The 11,991-nt window shown below is 44.6% G+C and overlaps 1 pseudogene; it reads right to left on the bottom strand.

The window, feature by feature from the left end:
- Positions 1 to 10,197: 10,197 nt before the first annotated feature.
- Positions 10,198 to 11,991, bottom strand: part of LOC103609102 — a 3,150-nt pseudogene continuing 1,356 nt past the window's right edge.

Here is an 11,991-nt window from a genome sequence, read left to right on the forward strand (position 1 = left end):
TCTCCTGAACTCTGCCCTGTGTCATAGCCAACCGCCTCCTCAAACCCGAGGGGGACTTCAAAGTTAATATTCCCCAAACCAGACTGATCTTCCCCAGAACCCATCTGGACTGTCATCCTCTCCATCTTGGTAAGAAGCAGCTCACCTGTCCAGTTTGCAGAAGCCACAAGACAGCCTTGTCACCAGTGCCTCTTTCTCTCACACGCCCCCAGCCAGTCTGTCACAAATGCCGTGTGCCCTCACGCACACCCCAAATCCAACTACTTCCCACCGTCTGCACCTCCACAGCTCCCACTCAGGTCCAGGCCACCACTGCCTCTTGCCTGGATTACGCTGATCGGCTCCCTCTGCCCCTCAGTCTTTTCTCAACCTGGTGGCCAAAGTGACTCTTCTGAAACAAATCGGGCTGTCACCCTTCTGCTCACTACCCTCCAGTGGCTCCCATCTCACTGGAAGTAAGAGCCCAAGCCTCTGCAATGGCTCCCCTGTCCCTAGACAATCCTGAGGGAGCCCTGTAACCTCTTGGACATACCCTACCTTCCTGACACGGCCCCCCAGGTCCCTCCTCAGGGCCTTTGTACTTCCAGTTCATTCTGCCCAGTCATCCCCATGAGAAGGTCTCTCCCCCCTTCTTCAAGGCTCTGCTCAAACGCCCCCGACAGTGAGGACGCTCTGAGGAGCCTGCTTAACCTGTGCCCGTGTCACAGCCCTCTCTTCCTCCCGCCTGCTTCCTTTGTTCTCTCTCACGCATTACCTTCCGGCACAGTGTAGGTTTTTCTTATTTAATTATTCCAGCTGGAACGGAATCTTACTATTATTTTTATTTTTGCTATATTTCCAGCACTTAGAATTGTGCCTGGCACACAAGGGTTAAATAAGTATGTGCTACAGGAGTAAATATTGAATTAAAAAATCATGTTTCCCTTGCTCTGTTGGTCCTTTTCCTTCTTGATGTGTAAGGAACGCAGATGCTTTTGTCATTTATGTTGCAAATACTTTCCTAGTTGGTTCTTTGACTTTTGATTTTGCTTGTGGTATTTTTTTTTCCATGAAGAAATTTTGATTATTAGGTAGGCAATATGTCAATTTAATTTTAACTTATACTTCCTGGAGTTTATGTCATACTTAAAGAAACTTTTCTTTCATGTGCGTGTGTGTGTGTGTGTGTGTGTGTATACACAGATATAAATATATATTTATTTTCTATTGTGGTAAAATATACACATAACGTTAAATTTACCATTTTAATCATTCTGAAGTGTTTGGTTCAGTGGCATTAGAACATCACAGTGTTGTGCAGCCATCGCCACCACCCATCTGCACAACTTTTCCATCATCCCAAACAGAAACTCTGTGCACATTCGCTACTAACTCCCCGTTTCTCCCTCCCCCAGCCCCTGGCAACCACCATTCTACTTTCTGTCTCTATGAATTCGACTGCTCTAGACGCCCCATATAAGTAGAATATATATATATTTTAATGTTTGGAAATTAATGGAAACACTCGGGCATGTTCTTGAGCTATTTCAATACGCACATGCTGTGATTCGCTGTGCTGCCCCACTGCACACAACCACTTGTGCAGTTACGAGTTTATCTCCAGCAGCAATTTTTCTGCCATTTGTACAAGACTTCCAGGAGCTCTGCACCCTCTTCTGCCTCTCAATGTGGGATCCACAGAGCACCAGCAACTCAACCTCCAGGGAACTGGATAAAAATGCAGATTTCTGGAGTTCACTCCAGACCTAGAGAATCTTCATACAGACCTGGTGGAACTGAGAAATCCACATATTACCAAGGCGCTGTCCCCTGCTGGACACTCTCAGAGCTAGTGATCAGCAGTGGCGTGGCTGCTTGATCTAGAAGAGGGCACCATGCAATTGAATCCCACTCAGCCCCTTGGTTATTTGTCCCCTCTGTGAAATGGGAGTAAGAATTCGCCAGTCACAGAGAGGAAATGAGCATGAACGAGACACCATCTGTGGCTGTGTTTTGTAAACTGAAGAATATACACATGTAAGGGCTGTTAGCATTACCTTCAAGCTCCCCAGTCTAGTTTCTGCAGCCTCTTCAGCAGGGTCCCACCCCAGGCCAAGGAATGACCAAAGCAATCCCATGGGGGGGGAGGGACACTGTGCCTGGCAGCAAGGAATTTAAAGTAAGTGCAGCAAAATAGGCATCAGTTCATTCCCTTTTATATTAATAATCAAAAGGAACATCTTAACTTTAAAAAATTTTAAAGTGCATTTACATACATTCTTGCTTGCACCTTGTGAGATAGGTGTAATTATCCTCATCTCACACGTGAGAAAACTGAAGGTAGAGGTGAGGTTTCATGGAAGGAAGAAGCCAAGCTTTGCATCCCAGCTCAGCTACCACCTGTGTGACATTTGGCCAGATCACCTGAGCCCTTGGATAAGTGGGGGTGAGTGTTGTATGAACTCAATGATTGAGGTAAGTATTTAGTATGACACTGGGGCTGGCCCATCCTGCAGGGAACCATGGGTCCCCCTCCACCGTATCTGCTCCAGATTCCCTGCTCTCACTCTTATGTCCAGGGACCTCAGGGGGCTCTAAAAGATGGAAGAAGGGGGCTGGTCAGTTAGCTCACTTGGTTAAAGAATGGTGCTGATAACACCACCGAGGTCAAGGGTTCCGTCTCCTGTACTGGCTGCTGCCCCCCTCCCCAAAACACAAGAGGAATGAAGATAGATGGGGTGGCTGGCATCTGCCCCAGCAATAAACTGGGCAAGAAGCAGAGTCTCGTGCTGTGAAGTTTAAGTGTCTTTTGACAAAAGCAGGCTCCTTCCAGATCTATTGATTAAACACAATTATGGGATCAGGCCAGAATTGAGACTAGGAAGGCAACGGGGTCACCACCCCAAACCACATTTGAATCCCCACAGTCCTGTTCTCCAGATTTCCCCAATTGGTAGGGAGTAGATTGAGTGGGCAAAGTCATGGGCATCCTCAGGAACGTCTGCCCGGGTAGCTTTACCCAACATCTCCAGGTACTGGCAGCTTCCCTGGCTGAAGGTCCGCACGCAGCCTGCCTGGAGCTGGAAGTGCTGGAGGCTCGAGCCTGGGGAGCAGCTACAGAGATGGCTGGAGCCTCACGCTCATTCCTGGGCCTCCCCATGGACAGCCCTTCCTTCCTGCCCCCAATTCATTCCTTTTGCACTTACTGGGCACCTGTCATATGCCAGGATCCAGGAGCAACAAAGATAAATAAAACACTCTCAGAAATCAGTAAAACAGTAATGATCCTAAAGATAATAAAAATAAAATTGGAAATATCTAGCAGTTATTGGGAACTCTGCAGCAGGCATTCACTCATGGGTGCCCCACTGCACCCTCTAAGAGATGTGGGGACGAAGGGGCTTGGAAGCACACAGGGAGCAAGCTGTTGGGGACAAGAGCTTGTCCAGACAGGCTTCCCCACAGGTGGGAAGCAGAAGAAAGGGGTTTCTAGGAGACAAAAAGAAACAGCAAGTGCAAAGGCACAGAGGTGGGAAAGTACTGAGGGTGCGTGCAGGGGTGGGAGGGAAGGGCAGGTATGAGGGCCCCACGCAGTGGGTGGTTGTTCGAGGAGATGATAAATAATCAGACCTGTCCTTGAGAGGAAGCCTGCTGGGGTCTGGATGGAGGGCCCAATCCAAAAGAGATTTGTGAGGGAGAATCTCAGGACTTTGGTGGCTGTTTCTTAGACAGCCCAGTTTCATCAGCCTGCTGTGGGAAGGTGCGGCAAGCTCCTCCAAAGCTGCCTGCTGGGTCTCAACTCATCCTCCTCCCTTGAGCCTGATCCCTCCCTGGGCTCCCCTGCCACCATCCTCTCCTGCTGCAGGGGACCCAGGTCACAGCTAGCCTTCTCCCTCTGTCCACTCCCAGGGCACAGGTGTATCTTTCTGTGATAGTGTCCAGGCATGTCTCTGATCCATTTTGTACCTTTAGCCCCTCAACTTGTGCTCCACCAGTCACACCCCTTGTGAGACTGCGATGCTCTCCCCAGAATATGGAGAGAAGTTTCTGAGATTTGGGGGCCTCCTGAACATCTCAGGTTAAGAACAACCGAAGGGGAGCCCTGAATCCGGTTGGTCTTTTTTGTCCAGAGTGTTGTTGGCAACAATAGGTAGTTAATCAATGAAACTTGGACATTAGGGAGCAAGACAACTGTCGTATTAAAGGGCTTGCCATTATTTATTTTGAGTAAAAAGGACTGAAGCTTTGGAATTGGAGTCAGATAAATCTGGGATTCAGGTTCTGACCATGCGTGGACTTGAACCGGGTCCTTAACCTCGCTGAACCTGTTTCTTCATCTGTACGTGAGGATGGAAGAAGGCGTGCAGAGCACGTGGCACAGAGCCCAGCATGTAACAGAGGACCTATTGTTCATATTTTTGCCTCAGCTAAAGCACTGTGTGGAAATAGTCATGTGTTAAAGCCATCAGCTGATCCGCGTGGCCCACCACTGAAAAATAGTTTATTAACAAGCATTGAGAAGGAGTGAAATTTCTCTAATAGATACTTTCTTTTATAAACATCTTAGAGGTGTTATGGATAAAAGAGATTCACTAAAGACAGTAACAGGACAGGGAGAAAGGAACACCCTGATCAGGAAGCATTTTACAACTGATGAAAAGATAAAGATTATGTGAAAAATTATTCGGCCTCACCAGGGATCAGAGAGACTGTACTCCTTCAGACTAAGTCTTTTCCTAAGTTCCTTCCTTCTTTTCTTTCTTCTTTCTTTTTCTTTCTCTTTCTTTCATCAGAATAACAGGGATGACAAGGACAATGGCTACCAGTCATCTAAAGGGATACATCTTCCTTCTTTCTTTTTTCTTCCTTCCTTTCCTTTCTTACTTTTTCTCCATCCTTTCCTTTCCTTCCTTCCTTCCTTCCTCTCTTCCATTTTAATGTTTTATTATGCAGAATCTCAAACATACACAAAAGCAGAGGATAATGAACTTCCACGCACTCATTATTCAGCTTCTACTTTAATTTTGCTTCTGCACCTGTTCCCTACCCCACCAACACTGTTTGTTTGCTACAACATTTTAAAATAAATTCCAGACCTCATCTGTCCTGTAAATGTTTCAAAAGGAAATATATCTAATAGACAAGAGTTTTTTTAGCCAAAATTTCATAATCACGTCTAACAAAATTAGTAATCTTTTTTTTTTCCTTTTTGTCTTTTTTACTGACCAGTAACGGGATCGCAACCCTTGGTGTCGCGCCCGTACCGGGGACCGGCAACAGGATCGCAACCCTCGGTGTTGCGCCCGCACCGCGCTCAGCCAGTGAGCGGGAACCGGTCTCCACATGGGATCCGAACCCTCGGCGGGAGCGCCGTCGCGCTCCCAAGTGGCGCACTCTCCAGTGCGCCACCGGGCCGGCCCAGTAATCATTTTATAATATTAAAAATACACCTGTTTAGGAAATGGTTGTTACTGACAGGTCAGGCTCGGCTTGCCCTCTCACCTTAAACAAATGACCTGAAAGTCCAAAAGTTGGTGCAAGGATTGGAAGGTTTATTCAGATAACAGGTACCCAACTAAATGTCTAACCAAGCAAACAAAGAGAAAAGAGGAGTGGTGGGGTCCAGTTGATCCTGGTCCCAATCAGCAGGGCCCACCTATTCCATTAACAGTAATTGACAAAAGCAGCTCTCCCCATGTTTTCAGCATAAAGAAGAAAAGTATCAACTAGATTCAAATGAGAAAAACAAAGCATAGCCAGGAGCCCTCCAGGGTGCACCTGTACCAGAAGTGGATACAATCCAACCAAACAGAGGAGGGCTGGGAAAATCAGAGAAAGCTAAAGAGAACAAAGCATTGCCTTGTCAGAATTTAGGCCAGGGACTCCAGGAGAGACATGGGAGCAAAACAGTCCCAGTGGCCACTTTCCTCTTGCAGCTGGAGTCCTCTCCGGTGCCCAAAGCTTTCCAATTTTTGCCAGTGATTAAATTAGGCTCTCAGATTCCAAAGTCATAGAAATGAACAGTGTACCCAACAGTAAAGCAAGCAACGCTTCATTAAAAGAGGAGATAGGCTTATGCATAAGGGGGGTAGCGACAGTAAAGCTAGCCCCCTCCCCCACCCAGGGGAGCTGTTCAGGGTCTTTTACAGGGAAAGGAGTTGAGGGGTGCAGGCCAGCGTCACTGGAGGTGGTATGTTCTGTTCTTCCTGGCTGTGTCATGGGTGCAGGCTCAGTAGTTCCAAGATGGCAGTAGTGTTCATCATTGTCACCCCAGGAGGGTCATTGTAGCAGTCACTTTGATGCTTTGTGTGCAGGTGGGGAGTCCTAAAGGGCTTTTAAGGCTTATCTGTAACCTTCCAATTATGGTGAACTAGCCTTGGGGAGGGGTTTTGCAAATCAGTAAGTATCTGTTTCCTCTCTTATCTCAGCCTGTTTTGTCAGGGCAGACTATGGGGTAATCATTTGCCCTGGGGGGGGGGTGTCTCATGACTGGGTAGTGGAAAAATAACAAAGTGTCCTCTGCAGGGAACATGGAGTCAGTTTGGTTCACTCTGTTTCAGTTTGGCAGCATGCATCAAGAACATGTTCATTCATTTGGATCCAATACATTTGTTTCTCCTTTTCTACCTGATGACATTTAAAAGTTTGTGCTGTAACCTTATTTGGAAGAGAAAATGCATAATTGGAAAAAACTTGAATGTCTGACAGTAGTAAATTATGGTACGTTCATGCAATGACATTTATAAAGTTTTAAGGTTGAGTGGCAATGTTTATAGTTAATGCAACTAAGACCAAACAGGACTTAAAATTATATGTTGTGTAAACTATTTGTAAATACATGTACAAAAGATCTCACTGAGCATTGACGATATTTCAGGCACTGTATGAACAGTGTTCATTCCCCAAATAGGAGCATTATTAATGCCTCTTACAGATGAGGAAATTGCCATTCAGAGAGATTAAATAACTTTATAGAGTATCTATCAGCTAATGAATAGTAAATTCAGGCATGGGAAAAACCCCAGTTTTGTCTGACTTCATAGCCCAAGATTTTAACCACTATCCTGGCACCCTGGGACATTGTAGGGGAATTGTAGAGAATTGTAGGGGAATTGTAGAGAATTGTAGGGGAATTGTAAAAAAAATATAACTTAGTATACACAGTTTTGTAACAAATGCTTGCTGAAAACATTTTAAGTAAAGCAGCTTCTAAGAGGCCATACAAAGGTCAGGTGGGCCCAACTACACTAAACATTCGAGGAAGGGAGTGACCCCCACCTGGTTCCAGGAACTGACTAGTTCCTTATCTAAAAGCCACCTGGCCTTATCAGGGTACCAGCTCATGAAAGCCCACCAATAAATCCAAAGGTCACCTCTGATAACCTGTAAACAGTAAACAACTCCTCCTATTGTGAAAGTCTGTCTAAAAAACTGTATAAAAAGATCTTGTGTTAAAGGCTCAGGGTCGCTTTTGTCTTGAATGCTGAGTGACCCCAGCATGCTGGAAATAAACTCCTCTTGCTTGATTGCATCGGTCTCTGCCTCATGGTCTTTGTGAGGTGAGCCATCCCAACGTGTGGGGTTTGTGCAGGTGCACAGATCTTACAGCATCAGAACATCAACAGTAGTTGTCACTGTTTAAGCAGCGCAATTATAGGTAGTTTCCTTTGTCTTCCTCACACTTTTCTTCACATTGCAACATTTTCTACTGAAGGTATTATTAATTTTATATTAGAAAAAAAGATGTTCACATGACATATTTAAAATTTCATATTTAAAATTAAAGAGAGAACATATTTGGAACATGTGCTAGATAGAAGAGCTAATACTGTCAATGTGCAAAGGGCTCCCATAAGTTAATGAGAGAAAAAAGATAACTCAAGAGAAAAAGATGTAACTAGGAAATCCAGTGACTAATGATATAAAAAATATCCTATTCCTTGCTAGTAACCAAGTCATTGCAAATTAAAGCTATGATTGGATACCATTTTCCATCCATCAAATTGGCAAAAATTAAAAATTGATTATATCTACATGCTGTTGAGGAGAGTGGAAAAGAGGTACTATCACCTACTGCTTGTGGGAGGGGGACTGTCGACCCTTAGGAACTAATTCTGGTAGTTTCTATTAACACTAAACACCCACGCCATTTGGCCAGCAATCCCACTTGTAAGATACTGTCTTACAGAAATAAAAGCATCAATATGTAAGGATATATGATCATGAATAGTTATTGCAGCATTCTTTATAGGGAGAAAATTGGAAAAGCATTTCTATCCATCAATAAGGAAATAATTGAATGTCAGGTAGCTGTTAAAAATAGTTAAATCTATAAGTAATGGCCTATGGGGAGAAAGCAAAGATGCAGAGTATTATGTGCAACCTCACTACTGAAGTGTGGCCTACAGTCCAGCAGCACTGGCGTCACCTGGGAGCTTGTTGGAAATGCAGGACCTTGCCCCCACCCCAGACCTACTGAACCAGAATTGGCATTTTAACAAGATTCCCTAAGGGAAGCACTGGTTCCAGCATGATTCCCAAAGGGAATGCTTTCTCACATATTGCAGCAAAGGTGGATAGTCACCTACCAAAATCTAGCCACTCCTATATTTAACAAACCCCTAATTTTTAGCTGGGCACATAGCCACCCAGAATAAAGATTATATTTCCCAGCCAGCCTTCCCTGTGGTGCAGTGTGCCCAAGCAGACGTGACTGGAAGTGAAGAATATCATTTCTTCATTATGCCCCTAAAAGGGAATGTACCTGCACCCCCCTGGTGTTTCTTGCTTTCTGCTAACTGAAAAATGTCAACAACTAAATTAGTTACTATTAGTTACCCCAGGCTGCTATAACACAATACCACTGACTGGGTGCCTAAAACAACAGAAATTTATTTTCTCACAGTTCTTTTTTTGTTTGTTTTTTTGTTGTTGTTTTCTTGCCAGCTGGCTGGTATGGGGATTCAAACCCTTGACCTTGGTGTTATCACTACCACATTCTAACCAACTGAGCTAATGGGACCGACCCTATTTTCTCACAGTTCTGGAGGCTGGAACGTTCAAGATCAAGGCCCAGCAGGGTTCAGTTTCTGGTGAGGGTGCTCTTCTGGCTTGGACATGGCTGCCTTCTCACTGCGTCCTCACATGGTCTTTCCTCAGTGCTTGCACATGGATAGAGAGATCTCTCTCTCTCTTCTTCTTCTTCTTACAAGATCACCAATCCTATCAGATTAGGGCCCTACCCTTATACCCAGTTTAACCTTAATTACCTCTTAAAAGCCCTATCTCCAATTAGTCATATGGGTGGTCAGGATCTCAACATATGAATTTGTGGGGTACATAGTTCAGTCCATAGCAGTCCCTGGGACCCATAGATGGAAACCACAGGAAAGACGTCCTACCCTCCTAGACTGTCTACCTCTGAATGGTTAGATGAGAGAGAAATAAACTAGTGTGCTGGGCAAGCCAGTGTATTTTGGTTCTCTTTGTTACGTGGCTTAGCCTATTTTCTGACTCATACATTTACATGTTTACACAAGCTCCACTGAGCAAGAAGAGAAGCATGTAACAATGCCCTCGGAACTGTTACCACTGATTGTACAAGGTTGGGAGTGTGAAAAAACTAAAACAAGAGTATTGAGGGGGAAAGTATCCAAGGGCACCTCAAGTTTTACCATCACACCCAATATCTAGATGACTGTAGGAAACATGATTTTTCTCACCTTGTAAGTAAATGCCTAAAATAGCAAGAATTGTTACAGCAGGATACAGTTATAATGCAACATGAAACAAATTTCAGTTTTCCATATACATCCATTTTCCCTCCCTGCCTTCCCTCTGAAGTGGGGATGCTGTGCCCCAGAGCAGGCCAGGTAGCGAGGTAGAAGAAGGACAGTCCCAGTGCTGTTGGAACATCTTTCTAGTTTTTTTTTTTTCCTTTTTGTCTTTTTTACTGACCGGTAACGGGATTGCAACCCTCGGTGTTGCGCCCGCACCACGCTCAGCCAGTGAGCGGGAACCAGTCTCCACATGGGATCCGAACCCTTGGTGGGAGCACCGCGCTCCCAAGCGGCGCACTCTCCAGTGCACCACCGGGCCGGCCCAAACGTCTTTCTAGTTTTATTTTCAGTTCCCCACTCTGTATTCCAAGATAGAGAGAAGTGGACGTGGGATTTCCACACACCCGCGGAACGGCCCTGGGAAGGTGTCCTCCCCTCCCTACTGATAAAATGGCATCAAAGGGCGTCACTGGTTCAAGATGGGGAACTTGACTGTAGGGTGATGAGGACAGTGCGGACAGTAGAAGGTGGCCTTTGCCCTCTTCTGCAGCACGTTGGCGCTCCAGCTCCAGGAGACACAGGAAGTCAGCACTGTGGTGCACCTGGCTCAGGTCGCCACAGGCCGGGTGCAGAGCATGGGACACCGGGTACGTGAAAGGGCAGATACTGGTGAACTTGCACTCACCCTACATGGTGGCCTTGTGGTCCTGTGATGGGGGGAAGCTGGGGAGTCCCAGGTCTTCGGCGGTCATGTGGGGTCTTTTGAAGGCAGGGTACCCATCCGCTAGCTTGGGTTGTGGCTGAGGATGGCCCTGTAAAAGTCTATGTCCCAGAGTTGGGTGTCGAGCTTCACCTGCTGTGGAGGCAAATGACACATGAATGGGGGGCTGAGAGAGGCACAAGATGATGGTGTGGCCTCCTTGGAAGCATCCAAGGCAGAAGGCACAGCACAGCTTGATTTAGTTTTTAAAATTTTAGATTAGTTTTTGGATGGTAATATACACAAGCGGTCTTCAAAAAGTTCATGGAAGGATTCACATTATCTTTAAATTAATTTTTTTCATGAATTTTTGAAGTACCCTCATACAACAGAGGGAAATATTGAAATATAATACAAGTGGGTTTATAGTGAAAAGTAAGCCTTTCCCACTCTCCACCTCCTTGGTTCCCATCTCCAGGGGCAACCACCATTATCAATGTTTTATGTACATTTCTAGAAATATTTCATCTACATATAAACATATATGCGTATATCTCCCTTCCCTGGTTTGTACATAAATGATGTATATTATTATATTCCATTCTGCACTTGGCCGTCATTAAAAAATGTATCTCAGAAATTGTTCCATCTTTGTTTGTGTAGATCTTTCTATTTTTAGGGGAAACGCCTCAAAATAGGAAAGGATTTCTTACTCTTAAAAAGAGGAAATGATAAAGAAAAAGACCAATAAATCTGACGACATTAAAAATAAGAATTTGCATTCACTGAAAAATAGAGGACACACAGCACAAACTGGAGAAGAGTTTTGCCACCTATATAATTGACAAATGAAAGATGCCCAGACTACTTAAAGGACTCCTACAAATTAGTAAAGAAGAAAAGACAAGCAACCCCACAGAGCAATAGGCAAAAGACATGAACAGACATTTTACAGAATAACAAATCTCCATAAGCAAATGAAAAGATGCCCAGCTTCATTAACAGTGAGTGAAATGAAAATTATTATTACTATTATTATTATTATTATTATTATTACTACTATTATTATTATTATTATTTTCTGGCAGCTGGCTGGTACAGGGAACCAAACCCTTGAAGCGAAAATTATGACCACAGGAAAATATGATTTCACACCCACCAAGTTGGCAATAATGTAAAAGTCAGACAATGACAAGTAATGGCAAGATTGACAGTGACAGAAGTGACAATGTAAATTGGTGCAACCACTTTGGAAAGCAGTGACTTTACCCAATCCCCTATGACAAGCAATTCCATCGTGGGATGGATAAGCTCTTGCACGTTAGGATGTGTCTCGTCTTCCTCGCAGCACTTGATAGTGGGAGAGCCAGAAAAAAGCAAATAACCCAAGTGTCTACCAACAGGAGAAGGGACAAATGCATCACGGCATAGTCTCACAATGTAACACTACACAGCGGAAAATGAATAATACGTCATAATGTTTACCAAAACATGAAAGTTATGGAAGGGTACCAATAGTATAACCCAATATAT

Source organism: Galeopterus variegatus, unplaced genomic scaffold (assembly GCF_000696425.1).
Source record: "Galeopterus variegatus unplaced genomic scaffold, G_variegatus-3.0.2 Scaffold9198, whole genome shotgun sequence".
NCBI lineage: Eukaryota > Metazoa > Chordata > Mammalia > Dermoptera > Cynocephalidae > Galeopterus > Galeopterus variegatus.